Source organism: Chinchilla lanigera, unplaced genomic scaffold (assembly GCF_000276665.1).
Source record: "Chinchilla lanigera isolate Chin_1 unplaced genomic scaffold, ChiLan1.0 scaffold00002, whole genome shotgun sequence".
Taxonomy (NCBI): Eukaryota; Metazoa; Chordata; class Mammalia; order Rodentia; family Chinchillidae; genus Chinchilla; species Chinchilla lanigera.
In genome coordinates this window covers 43,887,332-43,899,660 of record NW_004955403.1, presented here as the reverse complement: position 1 = coordinate 43,899,660, position 12,329 = coordinate 43,887,332, and positions in this window count along the sequence as shown.

Here is a 12,329-nt window from a genome sequence, read left to right as displayed (position 1 = left end):
CTGGGCTGCCCCCGCCGGAAGTGCGCCCCACCAGCTGCTCAGTTCTCTGGGTGCCCCCCTGGCTGATGTCAGGTGGCTGTGAGGATCAGGCCCCGGGCAGGCCCGGTAATCACCACTTAGCTGCGAGAGGGAATTAAGAAAACCGAGTGTGTAATGTGCCGGCGGCAGCTGCCGTCCTGTTGCCCATTTGCTTGGATACCTGCTGTCCCGGCTGCTTTTGGGGGTGGGGGCAGCACGCGGGGCCTTTGTCTGACATCAGCTTACTTCCCCGAGCCCTAGGCATCAGGCGGGACGCAGGGGACGTTTGGTGGCTTTGATACAGTGTGCAGACTCAGCGACAGGGATGCAGAGGCCAGACTGTCCTGCACAGGGATCCCAGTTAGCTGCCCTAGTGTCCCCCAGGAGGCTCCTACTTCAACTCCAGGGCTTTAATACACGAGACACCAAAACCAGCTCCCCCAGGCTTGGGAATCCCATCCAGTAGATACGGAGACTATTGGATTCCATGGGGTAGATATGGAGACTGGTGGGGACACCCATTCTTCTGAAGTATACTGACATCTTGTGGTGAAAAGTGGGAACGCCTCGGGGTTCGGCAGTGGTAAAGTCAAAACTGGTCCTAACGTGGGAGAGGAAAGCATCACTGAAAGAATTCTGTCAACATGATTGTCTGGGGAACATCCACTGTATATTCCCAGGAAGCCTGCAGACTAATAAGGAAAAACTCAGAAAGGAGGCGCTGGGGATTTAGCTCAGCTGCACAGCGCCTGCCTGGCAAGCGTAAGGTCATGAGTTCGATTGCCGGTACGGGGGAAAAAAAAAAAAAAAGAAAAACTCAGAAAGGAAAAGGAAATTTAGGCTGATGGCCCTGGAGCCCTAAACTGGGGTAGACAACACGCTGGGGAGACTCCCTTGTCTCTGAGATCCCGCAATACCCGTTGTTTCCCTTCTTGGGGACACTCCATGAGCAAGGGCCATGGCATCCACAGACGCTGCCTTTGACTGCTTCGTCATCCCTATTTCATTTTCATTTTTTTGGAACCTCTTCTTAAATAATTCTCTAAATCCTACACAATAATTGCTCAATATTAAGAAGCCCTTGTGAAGACTATATATATATATATATATATATTTTGTCTTTTTGAGACAGGTCTCCCTGTGCAGTTCAGGCTGGCGTTGAGCTCACTTTGAGCTCAGGCTGGTCTCCAACTAGCAACGATCCTCCTGCCTCAGCCTCCTGAGTGCTGGGATTACAGGCAAGCACCACCACGCCCAAGTTTCCTTGTGAAAAATTAAAGAAACATTTTTTCAAAGTGAGGGAGAAGGGAATCACAGGCCCCTTGGTCCTGCGGCCATCGACATGGCTGGCTGAGTGGCTACGCGGGGCCCCTGCACCTGCCCCACAAAACCATCCCCACGGCACGGTTCTGACTTCCAAGCTCTAAAGGTGGCTGAGACTTCCTCCAGCGTAGCTTAGTCCCAAGGCTTTCATCTTATTACGTGGCTGTCTGGGTCTGGAGTCAAAGGGAAATCGCCCTGAAAGCTGCACGCCTGAATATTAAACAAGAGCACCAGTGAGCGCTGCGCTGGAAGACAGGGCTGAGCGGCTCACGGCCCCTGCCCAACGCGCGCTGCGCTTGGCTTCGGCTTCCATTTGGGTCCCGGGTTCCTCCAATCTCTCCTCTTTGACGGGAGGCCACCTCCGCATGTCTTGGGCATCGTGCTGTCTAGATGCGCGGAGGAACACAAGTCCCTTGGCGGCTGCGTCGGGTCGTTTTCACTTAGGTGACATTTCAGGGATCACAAATTGTTTTCTTAGCATGGAGAGTAGCCAGGGGAGGCGGTGCTGTTTGTGCAATAAGCCCGGAGCTGGTTTTCACGGTTTTCATGACTTTACTTCCTTAATGGTCTTAGTGGGCGTGAGTTACAGCAAGATAAAGTGCCATTGCTTTCTTTACGGAGATTTACAAAGAGATGGGTTTGATCTTGTAACCGAGGGACTTTTCAAGTCCACTGATCTTGGGATGGAGGGAGGGGCTTCTTTTTACGCATTCATCTCAAACTACGCGTTCACTAATGAAGTCAGCGAATAAAGGGGAAACGCATGTGTCCTCCACACCACGTTTCACATCGGCTGTTAGGTGACCGCAGTACCCTGAAAGCCATGGAAAGTGCATGTCCTGCGTGTGGGAGAGGGGAGCTTCAAGAGTTACGCTGCCCCGAGACAACGGATTCTGACATGCGACACCGCAGGGTGAAGATTCAGGAGAGCAGGGAACGCACAGGCCCGGCTCAGGCTTCTGCAGGTCTCTTGTGATCCCTGAAGGTGCAGAAGAGGCCCTGGCTCTCGGGTGCTTAGCGTCCCCTGTGAGGCCCGGGGTCTGGGTGTAGCTGCAGCAGCTACGCGCAGTAGCCGACTTGGACTGCAGAGCCTCAGAGGTGCAGAGGGCAGTGCTGGGCCTCTGTCTGGATGTCCGCCAAAGCCTCGTACAGTCATAGGTGGGGCTTCCTCAGAGGTGGCTGGATCCAGAGTGTGTGATGCTGGGATTTTTTTTTTTTTTTTTTTTTGAGACAGGGTCTCTCTGTGCAGTTCAGGCTGGCCTTGAGCTCACTTTGTAGCCCAGACTGGTCTCGAACTCGCAAAGATCCTCCTGCCTCAGCCTCCTGAGTGCTGGGATTACAGGTGTGCGCCACCACGCCCAGTGTGTGATTACTGAATTAGTCCATGGATTGGATGGATAAAGGGGGCTTGTGGCTTGTCACTTGCTTGCTTCTGCTGTCCTCTGCCTGCCGCGGTGTTTCTCTTCTGCCATGCCGCCCTGCCTTGGAACCTGCTGACTCCCAACTGAACGCTCTACAAACTGTGAGCTGAAATAAACCTTTCCTCCTTTACCTGTGGGTATCGGGTATCTTGTTTCGGCAAACAGAAACGTAACTAAGACAGGTAGTTGCTCCCACAAGAGTAAAAGGCCAAGACCTGAGTACCTGTCCAGCCGGCAGCAGAGAGGCCAGCAGAGGAGCGCTGGTTTAGGTCGTGCAGAGGCCCCGGACCTGGACCTGGGGTGCTCTCTCCTAGATGCTACCAAGGCTCCAGGGAGCAGCTCCGGCCTCATCGCCCTGCCCACCCACCTTGTGACCCACCCAAGTCCTGCTCCCATTTGCCCCCCACCCGCACCCCGCCCAACAGCCTCGCCCGGCCCGCCCCCTTAAGCCCTGCCCGGTGCGCGCCCTCCTCTGCCTCACCACCAGGGGGCGCCCGCGAGTCCTCGCCCTAAAGCGGGAGGCTCCCCGGGCTTTTGGTCTTGCACAGCACAGGTAGGTGCCTTGGATCCGCTCCTGTCCCTCCCAGGCAGGGAAAGCACGTGCCCGTGACCCAGGGCCCCAGCCGCCTGTGGCTATGGGACAGCACCACCTTAAGAGATGAGCAGCAGCGTCTGGGTGAGGACAATCACCAAGGGACAGCCCGCTTCGGGCTCAGGGTCCCACCAGCGCAGCCCCAGCTGAAGCTGCCTTGGGCTGGGCTCACCCAACGGCACTGACCCCAGGCCGGGAAGGCGGGTGGACAAACCTCGAACGCCCTTGCCGGAGGAGGGGACCGAGTGTGGCGGGGAGCTCCCGCGAAACTGGATATTCTGGGCTTCGGAGTCCTAATCCGTACAACTCACTCTTCCAAGTAAGTGAGACACGGGCTGGTTATCCGAATCGCCTTAAACAGGCCCCGAAACCTCACGAAGCGCCCTTGGTAGACCGAGAACCAGGGCCTAGGGTGCGGGTGCTGGTACCTTGCTGTGCTCTGGAACGAGGAGGACAGGTAGCACACAGGTAGCAAAGCCCCCGGGCAGCGTGTGATGCCCGAGGATGGACCTGGAGTTGTAACTTTATTTTTGGAACGGTAACTCAGAACGTGCCTGGATGGCAGCCTCTCGGTAGACTGAGGCAGGAGGATCACGAGTCTGAGGCCTGTCTAGGGAAATTAGTGACAGCCTGCCTCAAAGTAAAAAAAAGAAAAGAAAGAAAAAAAATAGGGGCTGTGGCTCACTGGTAGCCTACTTGCTCAGCTTTTCGTGAGGCCCTAGACTCAATTTCTAGTGCTGCAAAACATGTTCCCTTTATGTAAGTATTTTCAGTCGGAGCCTGGGTTTACTCAAAGCAATTGAAGCGAAAAGTGGTAAAACTCTCCACACATAAACCAAAGGTACAAAAGCAAAATTTAAATATATACTAGTGGAGTATTTATGTAAGGTAATAGCAAATGGAAGACAGGTACTGCATGTTAACTTTGTTTCCACTTTTTAGATGAAGAAACTAAAGCTTAAAAAGGAAGCTGCTGCTAAGTATAGTGGCCCACACCTGTAATCCTAGCATTTGAGAGGCTGAGGCAGGAGGATCCCCGTGAGTTTGAGGCCAATCTGAGCTACATAGTGAGCTCAAGGCCATCCTGGACTAAGTGAGACCCTGTCTTTAAAAAATGGAAAACCACAGCTCCTGCCTGGCAAGTTAGAGGTCCTGAGTTCGATTTCTGACACCCCACCCATCAAAAAACCAAAAACCATCAATGAAATAGTAAATCTGCCTGCCCAAGGTAGGCTAAGTAGTTGTAATTTCAGCCTTTTAATTGCCACCTAAATTTCCATTTTTATTGCCATTTCAGTTTTTATAAAAACATAGTCCTAAAAATCACATTAAATGTTTATCGTTTTGGTCAAGTTTTAAAATTTTTTTGGTTTTTACTCCGTGGCTGTAAAATACCTTCTCACCAAAACCATGAACCCAACAATTTCTTAAGTGCCATCGAAAAATAACCCATCAGTAAACTTCTCTCATAACTGAAAGAACCGGTGTGCTTGATGACTTAGTTAAATGAACAAGCAAATGATGACTAATTCAAACAAAGTGGTAAAAGGATCTAGAAAACGATATAGCACAGCAAGAAAAGTGATTTTTTTTTTTTTTTTTTTTTTTTTTTGGTTTTTCTCCGGTACCGGGAACCGAACTCATGACCTTGCGCTTGCCAGGCAGGCGCTTTTGCCACTGAGCTAAATCCCCAGCCCCAAGAATAGTGATTTCCAGAGCATTCACACCTTGCAGCATGGTCTAGAATTCTTTTTTTTTTTTTTTTTTAAATAGTAAATTCTGATTTATTTCATTGGCAGAAATTTTTACAAAACTATTTTCACTTTGGAAAAGTACTCATTGATCAAATGTGGGTGCTTATTTATACTCATTCACTGACTGTGGGCGGGAGGGCTTGCGTGATTGTGATGTGAAGTCAACACAGCGGCGGGAGACAGCTAAAGCTCGGGGTTAAATTGTGTAGCAGAAACACTGCAGTAGGAGGCGGTGTGGGAGGCGGCAGTGAGTGCTGTTGCCATCTTTTCTGTGTAATCTTTCTGAATCTTTGTCTGGGGCCTGCTCTTGTGTACATCAGAGAGCTGGATCTTGCTGAATTTCTTTTCCCTGGAACTGGCAAATGAAACTCATCTTCTGAGCTGGGTGTGGCGGCACACGCCTGTAATCCCAGCAGTTGGGAGGCTGAGGCAGGAGGATTGTCGCAAGTTCCAAACTAGCCTAGGGTACAAAGTGAGCTCAAGGCCAGCCTGAACTGCATAGTGAGACCCTGTCTCAAAAAGAGACCAAAAAAAAAGGAAAAAAGAAAAGAAAAGAAGAAAGAAAGAAACAAAGAAACTCACTTTCCAAGGAAAAAAGAAAAGAAAAGAAGAAAGAAAGAAACAAAGAAACTCACTTTCCATTATTGATAAAACTGTTTGGTCTCCACTCAGTCGAGCAGGGAAGAGCCGTGATTTTCAGCTGCTTTGCAGACCTGGCTGTGAGACACAAGACCAGCAAGGCGAAAAGCCTGGAGGGCAGGAGAGAAATGGAAGAGGGCAGGGAGGGTGAAGAATGTCCCCAGAATCTGGGGTCCAAGGAATCTTGGGTAGAGGAGGAAATAGAACAAAATAATCAGAGAAAGCCCACTCCAGTTGAACAGCCACCAAGCCCACACTGGCCCTGGAAGCTTGGCAGGAACAAGCACATCTTGGTTCTGAGCGGGACTGAGCTTCAGGGACAGTGACCACCTCAGGCTAGGGCTGGGGGTGGCAGGAAGGGCCCGGTCTGTCACTAGGCCTGGAGGAGCCTGGTGAGTGAGACCTGCCAGTGTGCCCATCTTTCCTCTGCAGACAGAGTAACCTACGTACAGGTGCTCATGCCCCAGCAAAGCCCCCTGGCAGCCCCTGAGCGCCCTCTGCCTCTTGTGCGTAGTATGTCAGCCACATGGAGGCCAGTGGGGCTCCCCAGGGACAGGCTGTTGTGAAGTAACAGAGTCACAACTGCAATTTAGAAGGGGCGTCACCAGGGAGCAGTTAGAACTGAAGGACTGGCCTTGCCCTCAGCTGCCCAAAGAAGCCCTCGGGGTGCAGGAAGCTCTCACGGATGGCAGTGACAAGGACAAGGCCGTGCCACACCCATGCTGCACTCAGGTCCGGGGCCCAGGCGAGGACAGGGCAGGGTCCCGGGGCTCTGGTGTGATCACCCCTGTCCCTCCTTCCCCACCTGCCCTCAGTCCTCTGGCATGGCACAGGGGACAACCTCCTGGAGAAGATGCCCAGCCAGGGGGACCTTCCTGGGAAGAAGGCGAGCTCCTCCCAACTGCTGGCCCCGAGGATCCCCAGGCTGGACAGGCTTCCCGGGGTGCCTTGCCTCTCCACTACCACCTCCGGAGCCAGAGCCTTCCGGGCAGCCCCACACTCCCAGCTGCAGTGCCACAGCCACAGCTGGCACCTTCGCTCATAGTCCTTGTTAGAAAAGCACACTGCTCGGTCAGCACGTTACCTGGTCCTGCTCAGGGCTTGCCTGGCACAGTGAGGCCTCAGCCCTGGGAGCCAGCACTGCTCCCGGCTCCCTGGCTGGCCCCAGGGGATCCCTGCGGTCCTTCCCTCTGCCTCTGACCCTGTCCTCTCGCCCCTTCCCAGGCTTGCGGTTCCGGTCTCTGCTCGTCCTGGGCCCGTGGCGACTCTGCTGTGTTCACCTTGCTGATGGTCCTGTGTGTTCTGCATCAAGCTGGGCCTGGAGGAAATGGCCGGCCAGAGGAGGCGCCCTTCCCAGCCTGCTGGACCAGCCCACACAGCCCCCTGGGCGCGCTCAGACCCGCTGCTGCCGCCCAGGCAGGTGGCACCCCGGTCCCTCCCCACTTCCTCCAGTGCTCAGACAGACCTGTGCCTCTGGTTTTCCCAGCCGGAAGATGATTTCAGTGTCCCATGGCACCTGGCTTTGTGAGAGGCCAGGCAACCACCATGGGGGGCTTTGGGTTGCCCATCTGCAGAAGGGAGAGGCAGGTGACCTGCATCCTGGTGGTGACGATGGAGAGCAGGCAGTCACCCTGTCACCCCTCAGAACACCGAATAGGAGAGTGCCGGCCCTCAACCAGGGAGGGACACTTTGGAAATAGCACCAGAAGGTTTTTTCTGACAATTCAGCTCTCAAGCACCCCCCGCAGTGCTCCTGGAGGTCCAATTTGAAAACTGTTAAAGTAACCTGAGAACAGCTTTGTTGGGAGCTCCTGGAAGCAAGTACAAGGCTGTGTCTCTGGTCCTCCTAACTCTGGCCTTTCGCATTGCTGGCTATGGGGTGGACATGACGTATGCCTCTTGGTGGACAGAAAGTGACAGGGACGCCCGAGCAGGGGGAACCCGGTAGAACTTCTCTTGCTACCAGAACACTGTACCCAGGAATTGCAAGCGGACCATGCGGTGGGGGGAGGCCGGGCAGGGCGTCAGTGAGCATGGAGGGTTAGACTAGAAACTGTCATGTATATGTAGCTGAAGCGCTATGCCAGTGTAACTCTGGAGCTTTGGTAGTGTTCATATTGTTTATCCTGCACGTTGACATGCTTTTAGGAAATAATTCCAAAATGCAAATACTGATATGTGGACAAATTCATTGCCGTCCAAGTGAAAAGCTGAAAAATCCTCAATGTTAAACAATAAAAAAATGGTGTATTTTTGGTAAAGTATTTTATCGTCATTAAACTGTTTGCTTAAGAAGTACAGTTTCCCATGCAATTAAGTAAAAGGGGAAGAGTAACATTTATGTTTCCATAATTTCAACTATAGTGAAGCCACTGGGAGAATCACTATAAATAAGGGGCTGGTTCTTTTTAAAAGATGACATCAAGTGTATCTTTAAAAGCCCCATAGAGAGCTGGTCATGGTGGCACATGCCTACACTCACAGCACTCTAGGAAGCTGAGGCAGGAGGATCAAAAGTTTGGCTCCAGTCTGGAGAACTTAGTGACTTAGCAAGACCTTGTATAAAAATAAAAAAATAAAGAAGAGGGTTAGGGAAGTAGCTCAGTATGAAATTTCTGGGTTCAATTCCCAGTATGGGCGAGTGGAGGGGGGCAGCAAGGAAGATTTCTAGAAGTTATTTACTTCCCAAACATACCAGATTCTTTGGCACCAAAAACAAACCAAAAGGAAACAAAACAAAACAAAACTCACCTCACACACTTTCAGTGACAATGTAAAATGCTGCAGCCACTAGGAAAGTTTGGTAATTCTTCAAAAGGTTAAACATAGAGAGCCAGGTATGGTAGCACACACCTGTAATCCCAGCACTTGGAAGGCTGAGGCAGGAGGATTGCTTCTCCTTCAAGGTAGCCTGAACTACATGGTGGGACCCTGTCTCAAAAACAAAAGGTTAAACATAGAGTCATGATAAGACCCAGCAATCCTACTCCTGGATGAATAAGCAAGATAAATGAAACACATACCCACGCAGGCTCCTACATGAACACTCAAGCACCACTGTGTAACGGTCTCCAAATGTCCCTCAACCAATGAATGGATAAAAAAATATATGTTACTCAGGTAATAAAAGGAAGGCATAATATGTGTTTCAATGTGGATCACCCTCGAAATTATCATGCTAGGTGAAAGAAGCCAAACACAAAGAATCCATGCTGCTTGACTCCATGATAAAATATTCAAAATAGGCAAATGTACAAAGACAGAAGATTAGTGGTTGCCTAAGGCAGGCGGGACCCGGTGAAGTGGTGGTGAGGGGCTTCTAATGTTTCTGGTGGATACAAGATTTTCCCAAGGATATGGCAATATTGTAAAATTATGGTGATGGTTGTACAGCTCTTTCACTACATTTAAGAATCACTAAATGAAGCTGGGCATGTTGCTGTGTGCCTGTAATCCTGGCACTTTTGAAGCCGAGGCAGCAGAATTGTCATGAGCTCAAAGTCAGCCTGGGCTACACAGTGAGTTCAAGGCCTGCCTGTACTACATACCAAAACCCTGTCTCAAAACAAAACAGCGCCCCCCTAAATAGTGCTTTAAATGGATGAATTACACGGTGTGAGTTAGGCCTCAGTACACCCGTAACTGCACACACACAGGCACGTGTGCACACACACGTACACACAGTAGTGCCCTTCTCCCGCACCCCCTCTAGTGGTTCAGGACACATCCAGTGCTCCAGACATGACTCAGTAAAGCAGGTCCTGCTGTAAATGCAAGAACCCGAATCTTTTTTTTTTTCTTTTTGGTTTTTCTTCCGGTACCAGGAACCTAACTCACGACCTCGCGCTTTGCCGCTGAGCTAAATCCCCAGCCCCCCGAATCTTTATTAAGTGTCTTCATGACAGCCCTTGTTCACTTAGAGCATAATCCTTCAGATTCTTCGTATCTTGCAGAATCCTTAGTCGAAGGTATGGGTAACTCCCTGATACTTGCACGGGGTGAGGCACTTAGGGGTAAGTTGCCCCAGCCTCCCCCGTCTCGAAGGCCCGGAAATGAGTGTGTTTACAAACCTTTCTTTCCTTACCCTCAGCCCACTTTGGTTTATTTTCTTTAGCAGATGATCTCTTAGCCCCATGCTTTCCCAGTGGGTTGCCCCAGCTTCAGCCTGATCTCCTTGCCCATCTTCCCAGCAGTTTCAGCTTCACCACTGCCACGCCAGGGCCTGGGGTCTCGGCGTGGGGCGAGGGGAAGGGAGGCTCAGAAGAAAGCCCAGCGGGGAATGGTTTCTCCCAGTTTCCTGAACCTACCCCGCGTCTCATACACATCAAAGCAGCTGAAGAAGGTCCATGAGAAGAAAGACACTTTCAAGAAGTACTGCATGGGACACTTCTTGTTTAAAAAATTTTAAAAATAATTTCACTTTAATGTCAACTTTGGTTTCATGAACTGCTTTTTAATGAACACCACTCATGTTAAACCACACAGCTCCCTACTTTGTAAATGTACCCGCAGTTCATAGCTTCACCACCTCTGCCCTTTCCACGGCTCCCGTGATCTGCACATGGGCCATGGGAGGACAAGACAAGAGGGCAAAGCCGTGATTGTTAGAGATTCTGTACGATAAAACGTTAACAGTTTCCTGAGTTGTAGGATGTGATATTCTTTCCCTAGTACTTATCTGTACCTTTCCAGTTTCGTCTGGGCAATGTTTGTCTATTAAGTAATCCATTAACAACACTACCCCCGGTGCTAGGATTAGGCCTGAGTGCCACTAATAGCAGGTCCTGGGGCGGGGAGGGTAACCCAACCACGGAACAGAGAGCAGTGTCCCAGCTCAGAGCATGTCGAGGTTTCCAGTAACGCAAGCTTGCAGTGAGTCCCGCCTCTGTGCGCTGGCCCCAGGACCACGTTCAGCGCTCCCACACCCAGATCCAGCCTCTGCTGGGGGAGGCGTCGCTCCTCACAGGCTGCACCTCTGCTTTTGGGACAGCTGCTTCTGTGATAGCATAGAGCCAAGGAGAGAGGTACAAAGATCGCAGTGCAAGGAGGCTACCCGGGTTCAAATTCCTTCCGGTGACTGAAGAGGCCAAGGAACCCTGTACTCATGGTCTAGGGGCAGGGATGAACCTTTGAGGGACCAAACGCCAAACTGCAACCCCAAACCCACTTATGCATCACGAAGGGCCAAGGGCAGCGAAATCTGAATCCTGAGGTCTTAGTTTAGAAAGAACAACTTGACATTAACATCTTGTCCTAAAGCCCAGGAACACTTGCGCATAGGTTCGGACTACTGCTTTAGGGGAACTGGAAATATTTAGGCTTTAGAAACGTGAGAAGTAGCAGCCTCTTCTGCAAAATGGTAGAGGGTTCTCACCGGGAGGACTCCGGGGTGACAGGCTAAGGACACCACTCCGGGAAGTCGCAGCAAGGCTAGTTCTCCCTTCATTTGGGAGGTACATTCCAGCCGTCAGACATCACCTCTTGTGGGCTGCCTCCCGAGACAGTGCCACCTTCGCAGAGCTGGATCTTCTCATCTCAGAGGCTTAGGAGGCCCTGCAAGCTCCAGGAGAAACCTCATTCCGCTCACCTTGCCCCGACTCCAACCCAGATCTCCAAGTCTGCAGTCTAGGGCTCTCTGTGCTCTTTGGTTTATTTTATTAGCAGATGTTCCCTTAGCCCCAGGCTTATGTACCGCTCTACACAATGCGCCATTTGACTCCATGAATCACTAATTTCCCAGCTGCAAGTCAAAGCTGCACCTCTGCCTCTCTGGAGCTGTTTGGTCGATGCACGGCTACGGAGGCGCTGCTGCCCTCTGGTGGAAATGAAGAATACAGCTGCTTAGGGAAAGGCAGCTTGAGGTTTTCATCTGCACACCCACTTCCCACCTTAACCTCCTCAAGCTTCACCTTCTGGTGTGAGCCGGAAAGTTCTGACTCCAGCCCACTTGTTTACATTCACACCACCCTTCTGTCTCCCAAGACCCTGGAACTTCAGTCACAGTATAAAAGCCAGATTCCTAGAGAGTGGTGGCAGTGTCACTGGTCTGGAGGGGGAATCCTTTGCGGAAAAGAGCTGCGCGATGTTACTTAGAGCTGCTCATCACAGCCCAGAGTCCCGTGTCCTACCCCAGGCCAGCCGCGCTCAGGCTCCTGCAGGCCGGTGGCCCCAGGTTCTGTTCGTCAGGCCTCGGCCTCAGGGACAGCCACAGCCAATGGTCTGCCCTTAGGAGGCAGCAATCCCCACACGGCCCACATGCCTGCACACACCTAGCAAGGCTCTGGGTAGGGTGTGCCCCTCTGGTGAGGGGGAGCTCAGCGAGCAGGAGCAACAGGCAGGATTTCTCCGTTCCTAAACAGCAGTCACCTGTCCTTGCCGCTGGGAAGGGGCGCCCGAGAATACCACGCGGCTCGAGGCTCGCTGGAGCATCAGGCAGGTGTTAACCCCAAGCTGGAAAAACGGTTTGGAAGAAAACTGTTTATAGCACGGTAAGGAATGGGCCTGATTCATTCTTAAAAACCCGTTTCTTTGCACCTAGGTTTCTCTGCAAAAGAAATTTTTCCTTTGACGAATCGCCTTAAG